This window comes from Metopolophium dirhodum, chromosome 2, assembly GCF_019925205.1.
Source record: "Metopolophium dirhodum isolate CAU chromosome 2, ASM1992520v1, whole genome shotgun sequence".
Taxonomy (NCBI): Eukaryota; Metazoa; Arthropoda; class Insecta; order Hemiptera; family Aphididae; genus Metopolophium; species Metopolophium dirhodum.
Window position 1 is genome coordinate 18289006 of NC_083561.1, and position 14584 is coordinate 18303589.

General features: G+C 28.7%; 1 protein-coding gene and 1 long non-coding RNA gene across 2 annotated transcripts in view; one reads left to right on the forward strand and one right to left on the reverse strand.

Moving 5' to 3' along the window:
• The window catches only part of LOC132939141 (uncharacterized), a 251436-nt gene that overhangs the window by 16074 nt on the left and 220778 nt on the right, over positions 1-14584 (forward strand). The window lies entirely within an intron of this gene.
• On the reverse strand, positions 1154-13437 carry LOC132939474 (uncharacterized). Its single transcript, XR_009663987.1, has 3 exons — positions 13016-13437; positions 1531-1566; positions 1154-1407 (listed from the first exon to the last, which is right to left on the reverse strand). It is a non-coding gene; the product is annotated as an uncharacterized LOC132939474 (long non-coding RNA).

Below are 14584 nucleotides of genomic sequence, written 5' to 3' on the forward strand. Positions count from 1 at the left end.
CAAACAAACAAATTGATTAAATTACGAGACCGATTCTGCTGAACACGATTACAGACTTTCTATTTTTATTCCGTACTTAGATTCACTAATATCATCTCTTTCACGACGATTTTCAAGTACAAATATAATAGCATTCTCAATAAGTCTACTGCATCCTACAAATATTAAAAAGTACACCATTCATGATTTCAAAAAAAAAATTAAGCTGATAAGTGATCATTATGAAATTTAAAATATGATAGAGGAATCTAATATTTGGTATCAGTATTGGATTGATAAAAATTTGATTGACTCCCAGTGTGATGAAATTTCGTTTGTTGATTTATTGGCTCATTACGAATATTATCCTGCAATTTTTCAATTACTTAATATTTGTATATCACTGCCTCCGACAACGTGCACAATAGATAGATCGTTCAGTACATTAAAACGAGTAAAAACGTGGCTTCGCTCTACTACAAAAGAAGATCGTTCAAATGGGTTGTGTATGATGAGCCTTCATCGTGAAAGAGTTAACGCAAACAAGGATACTTTCATTCAGGATGTCATTATATGTTTGGAATAAAACGAAGAAATTTGCAGTTCTTAATTACTGATACCGAATAATATACTTAATTATATTATTTAATTTCTATTTTTTTACATACTTATTAAAATTATTATTTATTTATTTATTTATTCATATGGCAATTATTCCGTTCAGAATCTAATATAGAATGCATGTATACATTTATATGTGAAAAATAACATTAAAGCTTTATCATCTTACAATCGAATTTTTTTTTATTTTGACCCCCCCCCCCCCCCTTTAAAATTTTACCTATAGACGCCCATGGGACCATATAAATTATTTGCAGTAAAAATAATAAGGAGGTCTCGTTTGAAAAATAGATGTTTAAATCACCACCTAACAATCCTTAAGTAGGTATAGTACAAAAAATATTAGAAATGTTAAAATAAAATCTTTAGGTATACTTAATAACTCTTAAAATCAGAATTTGAATATAACATGTACTATTTAAAGGAAAGAATCGGTGTAAACAGGCATAAAAAATCTCCTTGTATGATACCTATAATATAAGTACTTTATAGTAGGCAAGTACCTACCATTATTAATATAAGGTATAATATATTGTATTATATTCGGCGAAAACATCGTGTTTAATTTAGTATAAGTTACTTTAATTGTATAATATATTTATTATTATAATCAAGCTAATAGGTATACATAATAATATGATATAATATTGTGTTATACAATTTAATTTATTTTTATCTTATAATGATTAAACAAAATTTTTAAAATCAATTATTGTTTAGCTTCAAAAATTGTCTTAAGAAATGGGCCGTAATGCGTTTCCTTAATATTTTTGTCACAGAATGCTTCAACAGTAACTGTGGCATTTGCTGCAACATAAATTAGTATTAGATTTGTTGAGTGTGTATATTAGATTAAGTATCGTAACATAGTTACTATATTATAATATTATTTAGATTCAAATTTTAATATACACTATAATACACACATACTTTTATTGATAAATGATATGTAATTATTCGCCACATCTGTAAAAATAAATCACTTTGAGTAAATTTCCTATTGTTTTTCAGTATACTTATATCGTGTAAATAAATAACACTGTTGCCTAAAATGTTAAATAATCAATAAATTCAACAAATTGATCGTCAGATATACAATTTTGATTGAATTTCAACATTTGTTTGAATTTTATGTACAGGACTTATATATTACAAAATATGTACTATGTACGTATACTTTTTAGCAGTGTTGTAAGCCCAGTTGAATCCGTGCTTACAGAGTTCGCGGTTTGCCGTTTGTCTGGGTTTAGCCAACTAGTACTTTCGAACTGAGACGTTTATTACAACGTTGGTTAGGTTTCCCTTAAATAAATTTACACTCGACTGTTGGTTCTAACTACTGGTTTTTATTGTACACGTTATAATAATCAAAATAAAGACAATCTCGTAGCTCTACGTAATACAGACTGACGATCGTGTGAACCCACACGGCCGCTCATACCCGATATGATGAGTGTGCATAACCGTGCGGCGCGTGCAGGGGTTCACAACAGCAGTGTTGTGCATTATCCATATAACATTTTTTATTCAATTATCTGTTATCTTATATATATAAATTGTCAACGCCATATATGTTAGGTATCTGAGAATTTCAAAGTTATCTATGCACAACTCTGCTTTTTAGTAATCACGCATCGATAAAATTATAATAAAAAAGGTGGGTAAGTAGATGTCGGTCTGCTGTACAGTAGGTTACAAGTGGGTCACTGTTTGATGGATGGTAACAAATTTGAATTCAATGATATAATATCATTGGATACGAAGAACGATTCTGAGCGGTGATGGTTTGTCAATGTGGATATATTATATTGTATTTATATTGTTATTACTTATTACTTATTAATACGGTAGCCGGTAAGTTGAATTAATATTATAAAATTAAAATAAAATAACAAACATTTTTATTCTTGGTGATTTAATAAGTAATTCCCTCAAAATTTGAACAAAAAATTACTAAAAAAAAAAGCTGCAATTTATATTTTTTAGATTTTTTTGGTTACGGAATAACCTACGCGGGACTTTGTTGTAAGTTTTTATTCGTTAATTCTTAGCTATAAAAGTTGAACATTTTATACATTTTTAACTACAAAATCATATTTAAATTTTAAATTTGATAAATGTTGTCAAAATTGGAACTTTAAATACTTATAGAAAAAAAAATTGAGCCTATGTATTTTTAATATTTTTCAAACTGTTTGAGAAATATATCAGAAATCTTGTATTAAATTTCGATGCTTTTTGGCCCAACAAATAAAATTTGTGACACTGCCCGTAAACAACTCAAAACAAGTCAATATATTTTGAAAATTGTATTAAGTAGGTATAGGAATTGATAAAGTAAACATATGATATAAATCTCAAGTGTCTTCGGTTATTCGTTTTAGATATACAACAAAATAAGAAAATCGCTACACGAGAAATTGAGTGAATCTCCAATCTCGTAAAAATATGAACTTCAAACGCTCATATAAATGTAATTTAAGTTTCCGGTAGAGATTATTTTTCTTTTAAAATTAGACAAACTTAAAAGGAATTTGTATTACATTTCCAAATCTTAGATTTAAAAAGAAAACTTTTTTTAAATCTCCACACAAAATAATTTGCTAATGTTCATGATTTTTTCTAAGGATTTTAATATTCTTCAAATGTCAATACCCAATTTTAGGTACAAGTTCCCGTTTTACCTTAATTTTTTTTTTAATTACTGGGAATTTTGACCTTCCCAATCACCAACTAGATTCACTTTCAAATCGAACAAGATACTGAAGTTCAAAATCGACGCTTTATTTCGACTACTTATCGTTTATACTGACACAAATTAAAAAAAAGGTGGGCAGGTGGATGTTGCTCTTCTGTACAGTAGGTTACAAGTGGGTCACACAGTGGGTGTTAATTTTGAATTCAATGATATAATAGCATTGTAAAAGAAAAACGATTCTGAGCGAAGACGGTCAGTCAGCCTATGATATTACTAAATATATTTGATGATATTATTTTGCATAAAGTAATTTATATATTATAACCTATTAACGTAGAAGATTTTTTAAGTTTTCAATCCTTAGCTATAAAAGTTGAACATCTTATAAATTTTTAACAAAAAATAATTATTACATTTTAAATTTGATAAATTTTGTCAAAATTTAAACTTTAAATGCTTATAAAAAAAAAATTATGACTAAAGATTTTTAATATTTTTCAAATATCATTGTAACAATATTTTAAGAGCCTTGTATTTTAATTTTCAAGCTTTATTACCCAACAAATAAAATTTTATTGACATTCATAGAAAAAAAGACTAATACATTTGGAAACTTAAAATGTTCCTAAACAGTTGAAAACAAATCAAAACATTTTGAAAATTTCATCGTGTATAGAGAACGCGAATATAAGCAGTTAATGAAAATTTCATGTATATACGTTAATTTGTTTTATAGTTACACCAAAAACCAAAATCGATTTTGTCGAAAACTAATTTTGTGTACAAATTCCCGTTTTGCATTAATTTTTATAATTTTTATGCTGTTTTGTCCAGCGATTTTGAAAACTATCGAGAATTTTAAAATTTGACCTCTTGAATGCACCAACTAAATTCACTTTCGACTTTCCAATCAATATTGATAAAAAAAAATTGAAACAGTTTTACTGCCCCAAACCGTGATGACAGACGCAAAAATTAAAAATTAAAAAATTAAAAATAAACACACGTCATTGTAAAATCAATACATTTATCGCTCCGCTCAGAATCTAAAAAATATGAAAAATAATTATTAAGTTTCTATATTGCAACAACAAACTTAAAACAAAATTTTATTTTAAAAATATTTTAAGGTACCTAACTATTTAAGGAATTTGATTAGTGCTTATTCTCTGCATACACCCATATATAGCTACTCCAATATTTAATACATTATTAGCGATGAATGTATTGGGTGTTAAATTAAGCTATTTTGTTGTGACCTTTAGCGCCACTACATTTATTTCAATATTCAACTTTGAGTGCAGATTCTAGCAGCAAATCGAGTCTAGTTGGTACTTGGGTGGATAAAAGTAATAATGTAAAATTATGGAAAACGGCAATATTTAAGCAACAATAGTTTTTGTCAAACGTAAATGATTATAATATTTATAAGAGTATTAAATCACCTCAGAATAGGATATAGGTCATACAAATTACACACAAGCTCATCCTATGAAAAAAGAGCCACCAAGAACATATTCGGCTATCCAACTTCAATCAAACATACTGTCACTGAATATATTATAGAGACACACACAAGGGAGGATACCATTTTACAAACTCCATGAAGCACTGCGCATCAATGAACATTCCATTAAAAATGTTTTATTTTTTTTTTAAAGATATTAAATTGTACAATTTAATTTAAGAGGACTCCACACCCGTATGTATTGTCTCCGTCTTACAAACGCGTAACATAGCAAATTTTTAATTATTATTCACGCATAACTCATTTAAAAACTGAATAATCGTAAAAATACTTCCAACAAAACACAGAAAATGTTCTTACCATCAAGTTTCATAATAGGTCGATTCACTCTAATTTATGCTAACGATATTAAACGTGAACTGCTGAGCGTAAATTGGGTATGTTACGCGTTGTAAGACAGATGTGGGTGTGGTGTCCTCTTAAGCTATTAAAGTATGGAACACAAGTTAATGGTCCTGTTTATCGAGGCTTTAACATAAATTTAAAAAAAAAAATGTATTCATAAATATCTAAATTAACAGTAGGTAGTCTATTAATATACATAAATTAATTGCCATATTATTTTGTTCTTCAGATACAGCTTAAAACACTACTTGATTTAGTTATTTTTCCAAAAGTATTAACATGGAGGCATTGAGCATTGTGTCATCCTAACATACTTGTATAAACAATCAAATTTCATAATTAAAAAAAATGTTTAAAAATGTAGGTAAAATATCTCAATAGCGTAATTTTCCATTAAATTGTTTTTCTTGTTAAAGGTAAAAAAATCTGGAGGGAACTTTATATTAAAATTTTTAAATGTTATCTAGCTATATAAATAAAAACTTAAATGAATTTCTAACTGAAAATTAATTTGAAAATTTTCAGGATTTTTATTAATTTTATCAAAATTTGAGATTTAGATTCTTAATACTAAAAAAAATAGAGCCTGTGTATCATCAGCGGTTTTGAACTAGTATGAAAATAACTAACTTTGCATTAAAGGAATGCATATGGCGGCTCCCATTATATATATATGAGTGTTACAGCGTCCAGGTGGAACTGGACCAATGTACCCCGAAGGACCACTCGAATATGTCCGAGAACCATAAACATTGATGGCACCTAATTAATTAAATTAACACCATAAAATTACACGTCTAAAAATTGTGCGGGAAGGTAATCTAATGCGCACGACGACCAATGTGACCAGAACGGGAGGTGACACATGGGAAAAGGAAAATAAAAAAGTTAATTATGAGGGAGGGGGTTTTCTGTAGTCGAATCGATCTGGTGCAATGACCAAAGAGCTCACAACAACATAGGGGGCTTAAGAGTAGACTTAGGTTTTAGGTATCTCTATATATGTATAGATACACTGGTGTCTAATAAGGCTACTCACAACTTTGTGTGGTTTAATCTCATTTATTTCGACTGATCTCACAAAGAGACAATTATAGGTTCAGCGTTCAGAGTCACAACACAATAAAACAATAATAGGTTGGTAATAATAATTACTGCTGAAGCACAGAAGAAAGTAATAATTGTTGGCACCAGCCGAAGTTTGAATGTCCTGTCACTGAAACTAGTATTGTAAAATCAGTTATCGATTGTTCGTTGGCCTGTACGGTCGTTTTTGCGTCTTCGTCGTTCTCTTATCTGTGTTTTTACGCATTATATTTAATTAACGTGTTTAAGTCTGTAATATTAGTACGAGTTTATCGACATTTCGTTATCGACATTTCGTTATTACAATGCTATGTTTAGTGTGTAATGATGAAATCTACGACGGTGATGAAATTAAATGTAAAAACTGTAAAGACTACTTACACTTCTCATGTGCTAGTTTTAGAGAAACGGCATTTAGGAAATTAACACATGAAGCCAAACTAAAATTTTCATGCGCAAAATGTAAAGTTAATGTGGGTCTTACTAGCAATACTAAATCTAAAAATGAAGACGTTTTTGTTGGATCAAACGAGACTCTGTCAGATTTGACTAATTCTGTTAAATTTATGAGTGCTAAATTTGATGATTTTAGTAAGCAGCTGAATGAAGTGCTACATAAAATTAAAGAACTTAAAGAAGAGAATAATGTGTTAAAGGAAAATAATATTAAGTTGAACTCTGATATCTACAAACTATCCAAGCGACTAAATCTACTTGAACAGAAATCAATCTTAAATCATGTTGAGATAATTGGTGTACCAGATTTGAAAAATGAAAACTGCGAAAAAGTAGTTGAAAATATTGCAGCTGTAATGGGTCAACCAGTGACAGTAATCAAGGCTTTCAGTATAAGATCAAAAATACCTAATAAACCGATGAAGATCATAGCTGAACTCTCATCAACGCATCAGAAAAAAACCCTCATGGAGTCCGCAAAAAAGAAAAAAGTAAAGGCATGTAGTATTAATGAAAGCTGGGGAAATGGAGGTATTTTTGTTAATAATTATCTTACACAATATAATAGTAATCTATTTTTTAAATGTAGAATGTTTGCTAAAGAAAATAACTTTAAGTTTGTCTGGTATAATGACTGTAAAATTTTTATCAAAAAAAGTGAAACCTCGAAAGCCACTATTATATACGACGAGACTGACTTGTCAACAATTAAATTATAATATATAATAATAATAATAATAATTTATAGTTCCTAAATCATATATATTAATATATTTTCTTTTTTTTCTTTTAGTTATGCTAATGTTTAATTCTAATTTATTAAATCGTTTTCTAGATTATAAAACGCAATATTTTAATTCTATATCTGAATTCATATGTAAATTCAATCTATTTCATAATACAACTCTAAATGTACTAAACTGCAATATTAGAAGTGTAAGGCATAATTTTGATGAATTTTTGTTATTTTTGGAAAATGATATACATAGTAAAAACTTAGATTTAATTATTTTAACTGAAACCTGGCATGATGTTAATTTTTGTAATTATTCTATACAAGGGTATAATATGTACTTTTCTAAACTTAAAAGAAACCAGAATTATGGTGTTATAATCTTTGTTAAAACTCATTTATGTACTGATATTTTTGAATACGAATACATAGAGGCTAATATTATGAAAGTCGCGTTTAAGTTATGTAATGTATTTTTTAGGGTTTATTGTATATATAGATCTCCCTCTGGTGATAAGAACAAATTTTTGACCATTATTAATAGTATTCTGTCTAAAGATGAGTGTATAAATGGACATGTTATAATAATTGGTGATATCAATCTAAATATTATTGGCTCTGATTGTGATGAAAATGAATACCTTGATACTATATCTGAAAAAGGTTTTAGGTCACTAATTAATGTTTATACTAGAACCCCAATTGGCCAAAGACACTCATGCTTGGATCATATTTTTATTAAATCGGGAAATGCATTGAACTCCAAAATAGAAGCAGGTGTTATTCAGACAAATATTACCGATCACTTCTCCACGGTTTTGGCAATTGAAATTAGTAAAGAAAAGAGTGTCTTTAATTGCAATGTTAAGACAATCAACTATAATGATCTGGAAAAGTTATTTAAAAATGAATGTTGGGCGGATATTTTTAACTGCAATGATGTTAATAGTTGTATGGATATTTTCCTAGACAAAATTAATACTTTTGTCAAAATGTCAACAACAAAAAAAGTTTTCAACTCTAAAAATAATAGGATTAGAGAATGGATGACAGCTGGTCTTCTTTGCTCGGTGCACTTTAAACAAAAATTATCTTTAAAAGTTAGAAAATATCCAAATAATGTTAGACTTGCTATATATTATAATAAATACAAAAATAAATTAACATCTATTATACGAGCTGCAAAGATAAATTATTATAAAAACAAATTTCAGAAGTTCTCGTTTAGTCCAAAACTAACTTGGAAGGTAATTAATGAGATATTAAATAAGAATAATAATAAGAATGATGATGTTAAAGTTATTAAAATAGATGATTACACTCTTGATGTCAAAAATGAGCCTCTAAATATTGCAAATACATTTAACAATTTCTTTATAAATATTGGCAACAATCTAGCCTGTAATATTGAGGAGTCAACATTTAAGTTCGAGGAGAACATTACTCCTATATCATTTAACAGTACATTTAATGAAAACATTAAAGAATCTGATGTTCGAGTAATGAGAAATAAACTTAAAGATGATACTGCTGTGGGTTTTGATGGTATCTCGGTAAAGATTTTAAAACTTGTAATAGACAGTATTATAAGCCCTCTGACATATATATATAACTTAAGTATTAAAAATGGTATTTTTCCCGAGAAACTTAAATTAGCTATAATTAAACCAATATATAAAAATGGGGATAAAACGTGCATAAACAATTATAGACCAATTTCCATGCTTAGCAATTTTTCGAAAATTCTAGAGAAAATCGTTAAAAACAGGCTCATAACATTTTTAGAAAAACATGAACTCCTTTCGAAACAGCAGTTTGGTTTTAGACCCGGTTTGGGAACGGAGAATGCTTTATATAGTGCAACACACTTTATAAAAAACGCTCTAGACAACAGTAAGAAAGTAATCGCGATTTTTCTTGATTTGTCCAAAGCCTTTGATACTGTTAATCATAAAAAATTAATAAATATTTTACCTAATTTTGGTATCACTGTAACAAGCTTAATTTGGTTCACAAGCTACTTGGAAAACAGAAAGCAAACTGTTCGTATTAATGGTATTACAGGTGATGATCTATTTATAAACTGCGGTGTTCCTCAAGGAAGTGTCTTAGGTCCACTCTTATTTATTTTGTACATAAATCATATGTGTAATTTGGACATTGATGGAAGAATAGTTACATATGCAGATGACACCTGCTTACTCTATTGTGGAGACTCTTGGAGCGATGTTAGTACCAAAGCAACTCGAGAATCCAAAATTGTTGTGGAATTTTTAAAACTTAGGAGTCTATCTATCAATTTCAAAAAAACTATGTTTATGAACTTTTCGATAAATGATTTTAAAGATAATTTTGATGAACTTACGTTACATTTCTGTGATAATGGAACTTTGTGTAATGGCACAGTCTGTCAAAAAATATTTAGAGTATCTAGTACCCGATATCTAGGTTTAACGTTTGACAATCACCTTAGATGGAATCTTCATGTGAATAACATAGTTATGCGTCTACGAAGTTTAAATTACAGTTTTTATAAGCTACGTAAAATTATATCCGTTCATGTCATGCGAATTGTATACTTAGCTCTATATCAAGCAATATTTCAGTATGGATTGTTAATCTGGGGAGGGCTCTCGGATAACGCTCTAAAACCTTTACTGCTTCATCAACGACAGATAGTGCGTGTATGTTTACAAAAAACAAACTATGTTGGTTCAACTGGTCTTAATTTTAAAGAGTTCAATGTATTACCAGTTAACTTTGTTTTCAAAAAAATGGCTATTATGTGGGTGATCAAACACTTAGATCAATGGGTAGAGAAAAATGAAATTAGTAACAAAAGAGCTTTTCGATCTTTTGATGCTAAAACATCTCTTTGTAAAAAATCAGTTGGTCAAAAATTTTTTGATTATCTAGGTCCTATATATTACAATTCTATGCCTTTCTCTATAAAGAAGAATGTTAATATTAATTACAAATATCATAACGCTAAAAAATTAATTAATGATTGGCTACATGCATCTCTAAATGAAACTTAGATTAACCTTATTGTATTATATTTTATTTATCTCTTTTTGTATTGTATAATTACGCAATAATAGTGTTTTAGTTTTTCCTTTTTTTAGTTTTTGAGCATGATATGTATCAATTTATAACTCTCTATCTTCGCCACAAGCCTAGCTTACTGAAGATAGATAATTCAAATGTACAATTAATGTAAAACTGTATATTTGTTTATTTAAATAAAAAAAAAAAAAAAAAATGTTTGATGTGATAGCGGTAACACGGCATAGGTTATGGTACGCTTGGCACTGTTATCTACACAGCTGTGCGTCGTCCTTATAACTACTGGTATCGCCGTTATAAATTGGTGATAGCTGGTGTCTTTTAAATTGTTGTTTTTTATGTATTCTGAATTTAATATTATTGCTCTGTATTTTCTGTAAATTGTGCAAATCATGTCGTCAGTGTCACCGTATTTTTGTTAAAAGTGATATTTTGAAGTGCAACGGTGGCACCAATAACAGTATATGAAATAATTATTGTTGTCATTTCATTTTTATTTATCGTGTTTGTGGTTACTTCACACATATTGTTTTTCGTCGGTACACGGCAGACGTCCATTTTTACTGTAAGTTTATGTTTTAGTTATATAGTGAATTCACGTTGTCGTCGAAACTAAATTTGTTCACCATTCATCCAGCTCAGTATTATAATATGTTATGTTGTGGACTCTGCAGATGGTATCGTCAATAATATTAAGTTGATTATTAGTAATATTATTCCATTTGTAGAGTAGTGTGATTTGAGCTGACATAACCTCGTGCTGGCCACGTTGGATCCAGATGTTATAGTGTGTATGACATTTGGCAGAAACTAATGTGTCATACTGTGTATCCAACAGTCGTCGTGTTTGTGAATTATTAGTCACAGCTGCACTCACACAATCGCAACATTCACTGATACGTTCAGTGCGAATAATGAGAATTATACATAATACGAATTCCATGTATTTATAGTTCAGTAGTTCAAACAAAGAAACTCTTCAGCTTTATAGAATGAAAACTCATAGACAAGGAAATTTCTCATATACATATTTGGTGAAAATTTCAATGGTCTACAATTATAAGTGTTTAAATTACATCAAAAAATAGATTTTGTCGAAAATTGGATTTGCTCTAAGAACTCTCATTATTCCTTATTTTTTTTTTGTTTTTCCCGACGCTTTCAAAAACTACTTGAAATTTTCAATTGCGACCTTTCAAATGCACCAACCAGATTAAATTTTTTATCATAAAAGATGCTGATGTCGAGAATCGGAGCCCTTATAGTGCTGATGTACAAAAAAACAAAAACACATAATTGTAAAAACAGTACATCCATCGCTATCGAATCATTGACGATGGCGATGTTATCAGTCAAACCATATTAATATATTATACATCCGTCCGTCTTCGTTGGTGTTATAAAATAGATAGATACCTCAATAATTAAATATATACTCAGACAAAAAGTTAAAATTGTTAAGACAATGTCTAAGTAGTGTACGAAGTATGCAATGAGAATATAATTGATGAATCACTACCATACATTCGAGATGCCTATCCAAAGACTGAGTTACTGCGAAACGTGGCTCACCATCGCGTTCGTTCAGAAATAGCCGACCTATTCCGGGTTAAAAACTTAGAAGTATACGAGGAAGTTCACTGTCAAACAACGACTAACGGTATCACCCAAAACCACCGCGCAGATATTATAGAATTAGACAGGATAAAAAAACATGGGCTCATCTTTTACCCAACTATTCGTTGGGAAACAAAAACCCCCCCCGCAGGACATTGACAGTGGACGAAGAAAAGAGGGCAATCTACCAACCACGCGTCCTTAAACTAAAGAACCAATAAAGCATTAGCAACTGGGTTGTCGTAGGTTTATGGTTCGATGCCCAAGGAACCGTATGTTGTTTTCTCAGAAATTTTTTCAGGACCCATGGATTAAACATCTCCAATCTAGTAAAAATATGTTTGTCTATTCTGAATGATACACTCAATATCATAAACTATCACTTATACTTGTACGACTACATATCTCTAACACATATATGATATAATGCAATAAACGGAGTTTTTTTATTTTTTATAAATTTTTCTATTTTATATTAAATCTTTATTTTTTTTGAAACCATCATAAATTCTATCTAGTAGATATTTTATCTTTTAAGTTACTGTAATTATATTTATATATTTACCAACTATAATTTTATAATCTCAGAACATTCCTATGTATATCAATATTGACTATGTAGTATGTATACAGTGAATTTTGGCAACCCACGTAATGGGTAGTCCGCTTAATAAAGTTGTTATATATTATGTATATATATATGAGGGTTGAAACTTAAATGAGAGCGCGTATTTTTGTGAAATGGCATATTTTTTCCATTTTACGTAGAATTCATAATATATATTAGACAATTTGTGTGGTGAAAAATGCATGTAACTCTAATACTCTATGCAATGCAACTCAATGATTATAAATAGACACAAAATTAAATTTAATGAATACGTACTGGCCGCAACTTTTTCTAAAAAAAAAAAAAAAATAATGATAGTAATAATAATTTGTAATTAATGAGATATTTAATATGGATCTACCGTAAAATATCAGAAACAGAAGAATAAAAATATACAAACACTGATCAAATGTTTAATTAAATAATCCAATTTGAAATCGATTGAATATATATGATGAAATATTGATTAGTTATACATTTTAAAATGTTAGATTTGTTATAATTTAAAGACCCAGATACTTTTTATAAAAGTTGTATCTAAATAAGGTATTTCAACTAAATGGATTCATAGCCAAATCCTTAATAGTACTCAGTGAGTACGTATAAATAATAGGATAATTATCATCATTACGTGAGTTATAAAATCACGTTAATTTATTTATAAAATAAAACAAATTAAAAACAAATTAATAAATAAAATATGCACGTACGTCTAAAATCTAAAAATAATACAATAAAAATAATATTTAATAAATAATATTAAACCTCACGATTCACAGTCTAAGAATTATTAATAGGGAATACCTAATAATTATTGTCCTTGTATATACAAAATATATCATTGAAAAAGAATTTCACAATGATCTATAATGGTATACGGGAGTAGGTTGTTTGCGTATATATTGATCTATTTTTTTAAATTCAATTTATGGTTATTTTTTTTTACTGCAGTAATTAAAGTAAAACAGAAAATACTTAGGCAGTGATTATATTATAATTTCACTATCCAACACAATAACACCTCTCTGACCTATCCATACTATAATTTATCATTAATGCGTTCAAAGACATTTAAAACATAAATAAATTATTTTTGATGGCAACCAACTGCTAAATATAACAGTTTAGTCGTTATCGGACATGCAAATACAACGTTGGACGCGTGTGGGCACACAGCCTAGCTAGTAGTGATTATTGTGCAATAAACTGAATGCCACTGCAAACCCTATACATTTTTCATCAGATCGACCTTCGCAACTGATAAGAATTAAGGTGTTTCTAGTGACTCATCTTGAAAATGTAAAGATTTCTGATTTAATAAAGATATGTTAAGTCTTTTCGAGCATATTATTTTCCATATTTTTTTAATATTTTGTAATAAATTCAATATTCAAAATTAAATATAAATTAAATAACATATATGCGAGTCCATACTATGTATGAAGTCAGTGATCGGTGGAGAGTATACCTCCTACCCACACTAATGATAATTTACTACTAACAAAGAGCATAATGTTAATCTTCACACCTGATCATGAAAGAATTTATATCGGCTCAATTAAATTTAATTATGAATTATGCAACGTGGTAAGTCCATTTGTTCGGCAGATTATTAATTTATACCGATATTTTAATAGCATATAATTACGTACCTTTTGTGGCTGAAATAAAATAAAAACTGTAGTGATGAATTATAAAATAGTTATTCATAGTATTGCTCAACTAAAAGGTCATGAAATCAACTACAAATTAAAAATACGTAATTTAGACCAATACTGAAATGTAATAATTGATGAGTGACCAACAATTTTTTTTTAAAGAACCAAAAAATTTACTGTATGTATT